Source organism: Engraulis encrasicolus, chromosome 11 (assembly GCF_034702125.1).
Source record: "Engraulis encrasicolus isolate BLACKSEA-1 chromosome 11, IST_EnEncr_1.0, whole genome shotgun sequence".
NCBI lineage: Eukaryota > Metazoa > Chordata > Actinopteri > Clupeiformes > Engraulidae > Engraulis > Engraulis encrasicolus.
Genome location: NC_085867.1, coordinates 54,292,420 through 54,305,087, shown reverse-complemented (window position 1 = coordinate 54,305,087; position 12,668 = coordinate 54,292,420).

Genomic DNA, 12,668 nt, shown 5'->3' with positions numbered 1-12,668 from the left:
TCCTGTTGTTGAGAGTGTAATACGCTATGCAATCACTGTGTGATTTGGAAACCTGACAGTGAAAGTGAAGTCTCAAATAGATATACTGACCCACTCTGCACTGAAGGAAGTGGGGGTGAGGGACTACCCCACCCTCCAAGCAATATATGAAGAGTCTGTAGTTAGGTATGCTAGGAAAATAATTGAGGATCCATCAAATGTTCTGTACCCAGAATATGAGCTACCCTCAGGCGATTCAGAGAGCCAGTTAAAAACAAGAAAAGGTTTTTGAATAGTTTTCTTTTGTCCCTGTTTCTGTTAACCTACTGAACGCAGGTCGTTAACAACTACCATCCTTGTAATGCCATGTATGTGTGTGGTAGGCTGTAGTAGACATGCACTTGAGTATCTCTATGAGGGCACTTTATGCATGTATGTATGTATGTATGTATGTATGTATGTATGTATGTATGTATGTATGTATGTATGTATGTATGTATTGTTTATTGTCGTTTTTGTTTTTTTGCGTCATGTGTATCAGTGTTGTGTGTATGTGGCAGCTATGTATGTCCAAGACAAATTTCCTTCGGGACCATTAAAAGAATCTTGAATCTTGAATCACTTGAGAAAGGCCACACTGGCCGAAATGTTGTTTCTGTGAAATAAAACTCAGCACGACGGACAAGAGAGTGCGGTATCTTACTGTCTGAATCTGAAACGTAGCATAATTTAATCTTTCACCTGACATGTTTCAATGGCATAGTGGTGACCCTCTGAGTATAAGAGTATACAAGAGCATACACCTACTGTATGTAATACTCTGCAATTGTGACAAATTAAAATATAAGCACATACCTTCCCAGTCAGCCAAGTTGCCCAAGACCATCCTCGCGGCACCACTGAGGAAGTTGCATCTCTGCTGAGAGAATCTGAGGAGAATCTGATGGAGACAACAAAGGGTCTCAGTAAGAAAAAAATACTCTCAGTGAAGGCCTGTCTGAGACAAGAGAGTCTGTTGCAAAATCTTGCAGGTTCTTAGACTGGAAGAAGTTGCTGTTGAACACCGAAATAAGTGAATTTAAGTTGATGTGGTAACGGTGCATATCATTTCTGAATGACATGCGTAAGATGCCAAACATTTGATATATCAAAGTTCAAAAAGTTCAAAGTTCAAAGTACTTTATTTGCCATTTGTGCATAAACTAGTAGTCCAAGCACATAGGAAAAATAGGAAGACAAAATACATTAAAAAGTGATAAAAATCAAAGAGATCAAAAGAATAATAAAAAAGGTGGATCAAATGTTGTTTTTTGCCATCAGCCTCATTGTTGCTGGGAGGAAACTGTTGAAAAACCTTGCTTTTCTGGTAGGAATGCTGTCCGCTCTACTGTGTCTCAGTTTGTATGTGCCGTTCTTGTGTTTGAGCAGAGAGTTAGCTGGATGGAGTGGGTCTTTAATGATTCTCTCTGCTCTCCTATGGCTGCCCTGTACATATATGGAGTCCATGGAGGGAAGTGCTGTGCCTATAATCCTCTCTGCAGTCTTGATTATTTGTTGCAAATACTTCTTTTCAGCCTGAGTGATGTTGCCATACCAGACAGTGATGCCTGTTGTGAGGATGCTCTCTACAAGTCCTCTGTAGGCCTGGGTAAGAGGGCGGTAATTCAGTCCAGCCTTCCTAAGCATCCTAATAAAGTACAGCATTTGCTGGGCTTTTTTCACAATGGATGTGGTGTTCAGACTCCAGCTCAGGTTTGATGTTACTTGCATGCCTAGGAATTTATGACTTTCAGCCCTCACCACCTCTGTCCCTTTAATGTGCAGAGGCTGTAGGGGAGGAGGATGTTTTCTAAAGTCCACTATAATTTCCCTCGTCTTGTCTGTGTTGAGGATGAGGTCGTTTGTCTCCCCATAGTCAATGATGTAGTTCACAACAGACCTGTATCCTGACTCGTCCCCTTCTTTGATGAGCCACAGGATGGTAGTGTCATCAGCATATTTGATGATGATGGTGTTGTCATGGCTTGAGAGAAGGTCATGGGTATACAGTGTGAAGAGTTTAGGACTGAGGCAGCATCCTTGTGGAGATCCCGTACTGACTGTGAGTTCAGAGGACACCCGCCCCCCCCATTCTCACCACCTGTGGTCTCTCTATAACGAAGTCCAGAATCCAGTTACAGGTGAGAGTTGGGAGGCCAAGGTCTGCCAGTTTCTCAATCAGCCTGCCTGGGTGGATGGTATTGAAGGCAGAACTGTAGTCCAGGAAAAGCATTCTGACATACGCTCCGCTACTCTCCAGGTGCTACAGTGTGTGTTGTAAAGCTATTGCTACTGCATCATCCACTGATCGGGACAGTAGGCAAACTGAAAGGGGTCAGTAGTGTCCCGGACTGTATAATGTATATGGGCTAAGACCAGTTTTTCAAGGCACTTCATGGCGACTGATGTAAATGCCACAGGCCTGAAGTCATTAAGAGTTTTTGTGTCTGGTCTTTTTGGAACTGGTATAGTAGTTGATTTTTAAAAAATACAACTGCTTGAGATAAAGATGAATTAAACATTTCTAAAAATATCAACATGAAAAAAAACACATACACAATACATTCATGCACTTCATGAATTGTACTGTAGGAGAGAAACACCTGTTTACTAAAAGGTCATATGTACAAGTATGTGTATGTACTGTATGAATGTGTAGACTTGCGTAATATGTTTGATCTGACTCATGTTTGTTTCGTTGTATGGAGATGTGTACAATTGTTTTACATTTGTCTTGCAACGTGTCTTACGTGCATGTAGCAGAGTGGAGGTTGGTAGGATTACTAACTTTTAAGCAATTAGGTTTTAAAAGGTGACTACGCCAGTCTCGTTAAGGGTGAGACAACCCAGATGTTAAAAATACAATTTTCCCCGACAGGTTCTAGATGACAAGGATGACACAGCTGTTGCACAATAGTTTTTATTTTCTTCTGCTTTCAGTATTACTCGTTTTCAAAATGAGCAGGCAGTTCACTTGAGTCCATATACACAAACAGAGTCTTAACTCTACTGAAGTCAATACAGGTACATATCGTGAAACGGTGACGGCTTAAGTGCGAGAGCACTGAGTAGGCCTAGTACAGGTAATTTACTGAGTGTGTTAACTACACACTGCACTGCGAATGCAAAATAACACTGCAATCAATCAAAACTGTACACACAAAACATAATCAAAATAAACAAAATAAGTCACAGCACACTGAAATGATTCACAGTGAAGAGGTAGCCTATGTTTATCAAATCAGGCCTCTTGGCAGAGAGTTTACTATACCACTCAGGGGATCTACACCTCACCAATAAGTTTAGCCTACACGATACTGCTACAAATCTCAACCGGCCAGTCCCCAATCACTCATCCCTTGTCTAAGGGGTGGGTGACTGGAGCTGACCGTGTCAGACCGTATGGCTAAAAGAGCTCGTGGTGGTAAAAGGCAAAATAACAAACACAAACACCGGGAAAAGACGGCGGCGTCCCCCCACCCCAGCCAATTGACAATAATGTGCTCAACCTTCAGTTGCAATTGGGAAGCACTGGACCGAGCTTGGAAGTCTACGGTTGACCCTTGCTTCACCATGCAATGCTTCGAGCCGGTTAGGCTACATGCGGCAACCTGGCGTCCGCATTTCAGCTGCGCTCTACGCGCTCCAGTGTGGGTCCAACACCCAACACGCCAACATCACCTACTTCACCCAGCGTACAGGGCTTCCCCAAGCGCCAACCGGTACTGAGGTTAGCCACACCTGGCTAACAGACAACATAGTAGGCAATTTATACTAACCGGAAGGGCTCCACCCTCGCCCACACGGGCAGCTGTTTTCAATTACAACATGCACACTAACAGGGGACCTAGTCCAACCTGTTACGTGCAGGCTGCTAGACTCCTTTGGGATTGGTAAAGGACCTCTACTCTACTCAAGTCTACCTGGGCAGAGGGCTGGGTGTCCTCTAGTGTGTTTGCATCTCCTGGGGTGTCAGGAGCAGAATCAGTCTCACCATCAGCAGCAGCAACAGTAGCAGCACAGCCAGTGGAGACAGGAGAATAGACGGTCTCCGTCTTCTTCAAGTTGTCCACTGATCCGTCAGCAGACACTTTCACACACTGGTCTTGGCGGTCATGATCACCTGATGAAATAACAACCTCACTATAAAAACATGCACGGAGTGAAGATGTCACAGGATTGATTTATCAGTGCTATAAAAGGACATCAAGGATCTGAATTGGAAGCTGTGCCTATTGCACTCTATTCAAGTTGACCATACACCTGGATGTTTCTGGTGTGATACAGCGTGGATTAATTCCTTCAATCGCCACAAGAGGGTGATACATGAAAGATTTTGTTTTCCACCTTAAAACCATCTCCAGACTCCGCCCTTCTCTTACCCCTACCTCTGCTGAGACCCTCATTCACGCTTTCGAGACCCTCATTCACGCTTTCGTAACCCTCAGATTAGATAATTGCAATGCTCTACTCACTGGTCTCCCTACTAAATTGATTAACCGTCTTCGATACATTCAAAACTCAGCAGCTAGATTACTTACACACACCAGACCCTGGCATCACATTACCCCTATCCTCTATCAATTACACTGGCTTCCTATCCATTCACGTATCCATTTCAAAATTCTCCTCCTCGTATACAAGGCCCAGCACAACCTTGCACCCTCCTACATCACAAGTCTCCTCACCCCTTACAATCCCACCCGCACATTACGCTCCACTGACTCACTCCTCCTTACAGTTCCCTCCACACACCTGCGCACCATGGGCGACAGCAGGGCATTTAGTGTTGTTGGCCCCAAACTCTGGAATGCTCTCCCACTGTCACTTTGACGGTGTTCTACACTGTCCACTTTCAAATCTCAGCTGAAGACACACCTTTTCACTTCTGCTTTTCAATTTCACTGACAGGCACTTCCACTTCATTTTAATTATCAGTTTATTTTCTATTTTACATATTTTATCTATTTTTTCCCCTCATTTTTTAAATGTTATTTTCTATTTGCATTCTACTTCTTTTTGTTATTATAAAACGTTTTTTTTTATTGTACTTTTAATTTTATTTTATTTTTGTATTTTAAATTACTATCATTACTCTCCTATTGTTAATTCACTGAAGCTTAGTTATATTTTCCCTATTGTAGCCTATTTTTTCTTATTTTTTGATTGTAAAGTGTCCTTGTGTATTTTGAAAGGCGCTCAAAATAAAATGTATGTTCCATCATGAATTAAAAGAATCTTTGACTTTGCCTGTCTGCCACATGTCGTCATAATAAGCAGGCTAAGAATGTCTTCAACAAGTTGTCAACTCATCATAGATATTTTGCCAGAGTAGAGGGATTTCAAGAAATATTATAGATAATTTATTTTCAGTCTTCAGTCTTACCTTTGGGACGTTGACCTCTATAGTGAAACGTCTGTATTTCCATGGACATGATTTTAGGATCTGTCCTGGGCGTCCAGTAGAGTAGAGAGGGGGAATAAGCCCCCCTTAAGGAAAAGGTATTTTTTCTCCAAGTAGATGTTAACCATCTGTGTTAATTTCAACCGTAGTTGGTAACAACAGTTAGGTGAACAATAACCCATCATGGAAAATTGGCCAAAGTTAATCCTTCATGACATTTTAAACAAAAACAAAAATTGTGCAAAAGGGGTCTTTTACCCCGCTAGTGGGGTAAAAGGCCCCCCTGAGGTCGGGGAATAGGCCCCCCTAAAAAAAAACCCAAACTTCTTGGTTCACTGATTGTTTTCTTCAACCAAACAATGAAAGAAACAACATGCCAATAAATAATCAAAAATGGTATGATTTTATTGTAAATAGCCTACAACATAATATGAACCTTTTAGGCTACCTGTGTAAATGCTTATGTACTGACACCAGAAAATTACATGACTAGCCATAAAATTTTACTTTCCTCCACTGCGTCGCTAAAATGCTATCCACAGCGGATGTTTGTTTATCCCCGTGGTCAGGACTATTCATAGCAACAATGCAAATTGAAATTTGTGCCATCTAGTAGTCAAAATGGGAAAAACGGGCAGGGGGCGTATTACCCCGTGGGGGCGTATTGCCCCTCTCTACTATACCTCTGGGACCTCTGTATTCAACACACTGTTCAACCGCTTACATTTAAAATATTATGTTCGAGTGGCATCAACATTGTTTTGATGGCAGGGTAAATCAATTGAAATCACTTCATGTTTGGTGGTCCGTTGAGTTTCTCACATTTACCAAATCCACGGGCCTGCGAAACTGTCACGGCTCATCACGTAGCCTACTGTAGAGACAGCGCATCAAATTGGCTACTATAGGCCTGTAGGCCTATAATGGAAACATGAAGTACATTGGCCGGCCTGCCCCTGCATTGCATCAGCGTGTGTCCCGTGTCTTGTAGACCTAACAAAACAGCCAACCATTCGATCACCTCTACCACCAGCAACATGTCGAAGTGCAGCAGGCAACTAGACTGCCTGTGCAGTCGCCTTCGACTGCTTAAGGTATATCCCCGAAACGCGACGCTTCCAGTCCCCCATCATTCCTACCACTCCCGTCCACCATTTCGTAAACGTATATGATACAGACGTGACATGACGTGCATAGGCTTAAAACCAAACGACTATTGTGAAAATGAAGCAAAAATGGGGCAAATGGTAGGCCTAATACTGTTTTAATGGTTCAGTGGATATACCACATTAGGTACAGTGTAATAACCAGTGTAACAATATTTAATACAATGTAATACCAGTGTAACACCGCCATTTTTTTTTTACTTACATCATGTGTTTGTGCGTAAGTGGTATTACATGGTATTGCATATTGTTACACTGGTATTACACTATATTACATGGTATTGCATACTGTTACACTCGTTATTACACTGTACCTGATATTGCATATTGTTACACTGGTATTACACTAGTATTACATGGTATTAAATATTGTTACATTGGTTATTACACTTTACCTAATATGGTAGATTCACTGAAATGGTGAACCATTAAAATAAGGTGTTACCGGGCAAATCAATCCACCCAGTCAGAAGTTATGGGCCGAATGAAAATTCCGCCATTTTGAAAGTGTTGTCTTCCAAACTCGAATCAGTTCATGAACCTACCCTAGAGCATTCACACACAAAATCTGGGACAAATCCATCCACCCGGTCAGTAGTTATGGGCCAAACAATAATTCGGCCATCTTGAATTCAGCCATCTTGAAAGTGTTGACCTCCAAACTCGAATCAGTTCATGAACCTACCCTAGAGCATTCACACACCAAATCTGGGACAAATCCATCCACCCGGTCAGAAGTTATGGACCAAACAAAAATTCGGCCATCTTGAATTCAGCCATCTTGAAAGTGTTGACCTCCCAACTCGAAGCAGTTCATGAACCTACCCTAGAGCATTCACACACCAAATCTGGGACAAATCCATCCACCCGGTCAGAAGTTATGGACCAAACAAAAATTCGGCCATCTTGAATTCAGCCATCTTGAAAGTGTTGACCTCCAAACTCGAATCAGTTCATGAACCTGCCCTAGAGCATTCACTCAAAAAATCTGGGACAAATCCAAACATCCGTTCAAAAGTTATCGCGTTAACACGAAAGATCTTACGCGGCGGACGCGGACGCGGACGCGGACGCGGCGGCAGACGTGGCGGCGGCGCACGCAAAACCATTACATCCCCGACGCTCCGCGTTTCGGGGATATAATTACTGTTGAGGTTCTGGGGAAATTGTACAATAGGCCTATCGGTCGGAGCAAAGTCAGCGGCAACGCGGCCGAGGGCATCGTGTGTAGACCTGATATAGGCCTAGGTCAGACTCCATGAACATATCTTAAAGTTGAATTTTGCCTTTGCTCTATAAGTGATGGGCCACCTGGAGTCATTAGTTACAGACTAGTCAGTGCCACATATCACATACTATAGCCTATTCCACCTGGTTTTACCTGTAAGCCTATATCACCTGGTTGAATTGGACAGCTAAAATACGGTCATTTGGAATATGTGGCACAGGACTGTGATATTTCCAGGTTGCCTATCACAACTCCACATTATTAGCCTGGGCGAATAGCCGACTGTTGACTCCGTCAATCATGTGCGGAGCCAAAATCTTTGGGTGGAGTACATGGATGGCGTCGCCAGGCTACCACATTATGGCACTCATGGGGTAGGCAGTCAGGGTGTCAGTAGCCCATAGGTTGCCGGTTTGACTCCCAACCCGCCAGGTTGGTGGAGTAGGCTAATTAATCAGTGCTCTCCCCTATCCTATGACTGAGGTACCCTGAACATGAGACCATTCCGCTGCACTGGATGTCCTGACTCTGAGTGACCCAGTGGTTGACTGTATGGCTTCTGCCCTCCTGGTCTGATTTGGATGACCCTGTAATGCAGGAGTCCCCAAACTTTTTTCTCTGGGGGCCACATTATTGTTCCTGACTGTGATCAGGGGCCGGGATCAATCATGTGGGCTGTATACTAGGCCACTGCCAGTTATAGCCATAATTTCTAGCACAAAATAGTTAATCATTACAAGTGCAGGGTATCTGCACATTTTTGCTCACCCAATTTAATGCTTTTTAATACCATTTTTAATACCTCCAACAAGAAAATTAATACCACTACACGGGGTGTGTGCATGTGCACGTTACATGGTATAGTTATTACACTGCTATAATGCAATGCAATACATATATACAATAGAAGTATTATTATGACTATTGTGGTAGTAGTGAAGCCTAATGTGAACACATGTAAGCAGGAGTAAGGAAGAACTGATCTGGAAGCCTATGGAGACCAAGCTTGCTGAATTGCATCTAAGCAGGAATTAAGTTAATGGGGGGCCTAATGTTTCTCCCTCAGCCTCGCACATGCTTTAATATGCCCACGAAATAAAACTGTGCATGCATTCACGCTGCTCTCTGTGTTATTTCATTGTCACTGCCAGCTCCCTTGTCACTTTCTGTGGCAGACATTTCCCTTGACTTGTTAAAGAGGTTTCTGAATGATGTGGGAGTTTTCATGACTTAGAATAATGTATTATTATTTAAAATAAAAGTAGCCTGCATCTGTGTTAAAATTACAGTTGATCTGGCTGCTGCCCAGGAGGGCCCAAGCTCCAATAGTCTTTATTGTTGTGCTTAATTTAACCAAAGAGATGCAAACACAACAAAAAAGAGCGAGGTGACACACACTAGTTTGAAACACCATTAGGCCTAACACATTTCTTTTAAATTCCTTCAAAACTGAAACCATGTCAAAATTGTGAAGTTTGATGACATTTCATCAAATACCTTCAATTAATAATTGACAATTATATATAAAAAAGGGCAACAATTGACCATTCATAATGGATAAATTGTTGAGTGCACATTAGTCTACTATGAGTAGTAGAGGCTATAACACCTGTGGATTAAAAAGCTTTTTAAAAGGGTTAAAAAGGAACGGCTCTGGGCTGCTCCTCCTTTCCCCCCAAGCTTCATAATAGAGACGGTGGCATCTAGCAAGAGGCGTTATACTTTCAGTTTAGCAACAAGTCCATCGGAACGGCGAGAGCAAGAAGCAACAGCAGCTTCATGTGAATACCACAAGCATTTCACCGCTGACACGCGACTAAAATATAAGCTACCGATGCACACGCCACGCGGTTACCGATTTGGACATCCTCGCATATCCTCATTGCGTCATTTAGACTCGTAAACACCGGTTTATTACATTTTACACACATTTCCACCGCTTGCAACTTCACTACACTCGGGCACACTCCCGATTGCGTTACCCCTTGACAGCATCAAATAACCGTTAACACAATGATAAGAAGCTCGGAGACTTTGAATATTGCACGATTAAACTGCTAATCTACATCGCAATCATGGCATTCATGAAATTATATGCGTTAGCAAACGCTACACTCAAACGCTACGCTTTAGAGTAAAGTCTCGACGGTACCACAGAAATACAAATATCCACGCGGCATTTTGGTTGATGAAATTAAAGTCTCAACTCTTTACTGCGGTCAAGTCAGCCACCACACGCATTGTGGTCGATGGAATTTACTTGGTCAGCCATCGTCATCAACCAGTAGGGGGATCCAGACGAGGGGGTCTGCTACCTGGCCGCCTGTCATTTACTGTCGAGTGCCTTGTTTCCTACCCCAGGCATGTTCCGACTCGGAGCGCTTGTTGCCGTCTGTCTTAGTGATGATGGAAAACTGTTTTTACGCAATTTAACTGTCCAAACATCTATATATTAGGCAACTACATTGTGACCAGATGAAATTTAATGCCAATCCTTTGGAAAATTAATGCCACACCTCGAAATTTAATGATTTTTAAAGCCTTAAATTGCAAGTTCTGTATTTAATGCTTTTTAATGCTTTTTAATGTCCCGCGGGGACCCTGAAGTGCTTTGCAAAAGAAGTGAGTACTTCACATGTTTTTCAATTTGAAATAGCACAGGTATTCCTTTTAATTTCTAATAACCATGTAAAAATAGCAAGGAAAGGTTAGAAAAATATGGTGATTGAATGGTAGGCCTGTTTATATTACAGTGAGATGAGATATCAAGACAAGACACTTCTGGAGATTCAGACTAGTGAAAATTAAACTTTAGGAAGGCTTGTTGATAAACAAAATAAAATATTAATAAAATATATTTTATCATTATTTTTTTCTGTGAGGATTGCTTATTTGGGCCAGTTCACATGAGTCTCTTTTCCATAGGGTTCCGCGTTCTGGTGCGGGCTTTATATTCATGAGAGTCGTCGGGGGGCTAACGGTACTGGTTTGGCCCGCGTTTCCATCTAGCAGAGTTCGGTACAGTAGCCTAGGTACAGTTGAGCAGTCGCAGTCGCCCTGAGTGGGCACATGAGTAATGACCAGGCTTTCACGCCATGGTAAATAACACAGGAAAATGAGTCCTCCTCCTCCAAACGATACCAGTTACTCATTACCCATTAGTCTTGTGATTGTAGGCAATTGGATATTGAGGTTGGACTGTATTTTAGCCGTGGTAACTGTATAGCCTACTATAATTCCCTCCGTTGCATATTGCAGCATTTGCAATTCGGAAGCAAATACTTGGATAGCAGACATTCCGTCATCCAAAACTACTTTTGGTGAGATGTTTAGGCTACCATAGCCTACTTTCACAACGTGAACACTTCTAATGCGCTCTGTCCTCTTGTTGATGTTTACCATACTTTCACAGCGTGCATATTTATAATGCGCTCTGTCCTCTTGTCGGCATATTCAGTTGCATATTGGTGAGGTGGAGGTGGAGGGCCGGTCAAAGGGGCTTGGCGGGCCGCATCCGGCCCCCGGGCCTTAGTTTGGGGACCCCTGCTGTAATGCATCGAAGTGATGAGGTTTTTGACACCAGAGCATACAATAATTACACTCTCATGATTTTCCACTCCATGGAAATCTGGTTGCAATTGTAACCAGCGTTCTGTTTTGTTATGATCATCACTTCACCTTTGACACATTACAATTGCACACACTACAGTTGATTTATGGATAACCTGATCACATTATGCCAGTGGCCAGCCAGAGATATTGTGGAGTAATATAAATAATCATGTTGCTCTATAAATAAAATAATACTGTATTGTAGGCCAATGGAGAGATTTGGGTGTTGATATATGCATGCGGAATTTCAACCTGCAATTGCACTCCAAGGTTAGGCAATGAATATTATTTATTAAACAGAGAATATCAGTAAAAACATGAATTGCAGCTAAATTTCAAAATCCTTAATTCAAATTAGGTAGACAGTATGTGACAAATCATTACAAAACTAAAAAAATAATAAAATAAAATAAAACTTACATTATGACAGAGACAATTCAAATCATGCTGGCCATTTCAAATGTTCAAGTTAGCGTGTTTTTAAAACAGTACACACACACACACACACACACACACACACGATGGAGATGGCTCCAACAAATATGTCCCTGTCACAGTCGCAATTAAAAGTACAATTTTTGAAACATTATAGGTTGATTGTATGTCCGTGTCCATACAGTGAGGAGAATAAGTATTTGATCCCTTGCTGATTTTGTTGGTTTGCCCACTAATAAAGACATGATCAGTCTTTAATGTTAATGATAATATGTATTCTAATATGGAGAGACAGAATATCAAAAAGAAAATCCAGAAATTAACTCTAAAGAATATATAATAATTGATTTATATTTAATTGAGGGAAATAAGTATTTGATCCCCTGCCAACCATTAAGAGTTCTGATCCCGCAGATCAAATGGCACTTCCAATCAACTTGTTATCTGAATTGAACACACCTGTTAATAGTAACCTGCACAAAAGACACATTGAATCTGCAGAATCAGTCCATAGAATCAGTCAATCAATCAAACTAAACTCGCCAACATGGGACAGACCAAAAAGCTGTCAAAGGATGTCAGGGACAAGATTTTAGAACTCAACAAGGCTGAAATGGGCTCCTGGATATTAAAGAGCAAACTGTTGGTGCATTTCTTCCCAATTTTAGGACATACAAAATGATCATCAATCATCAATCTTAGGCCTGTCTCTGGTCCCATACAAGATTTGACCTTGTGGGAATTTAATAATCAGAAAAAAGGAGATAAAGCACCTCAAAACTGTATGGGAGGAGCTAGGAAATGA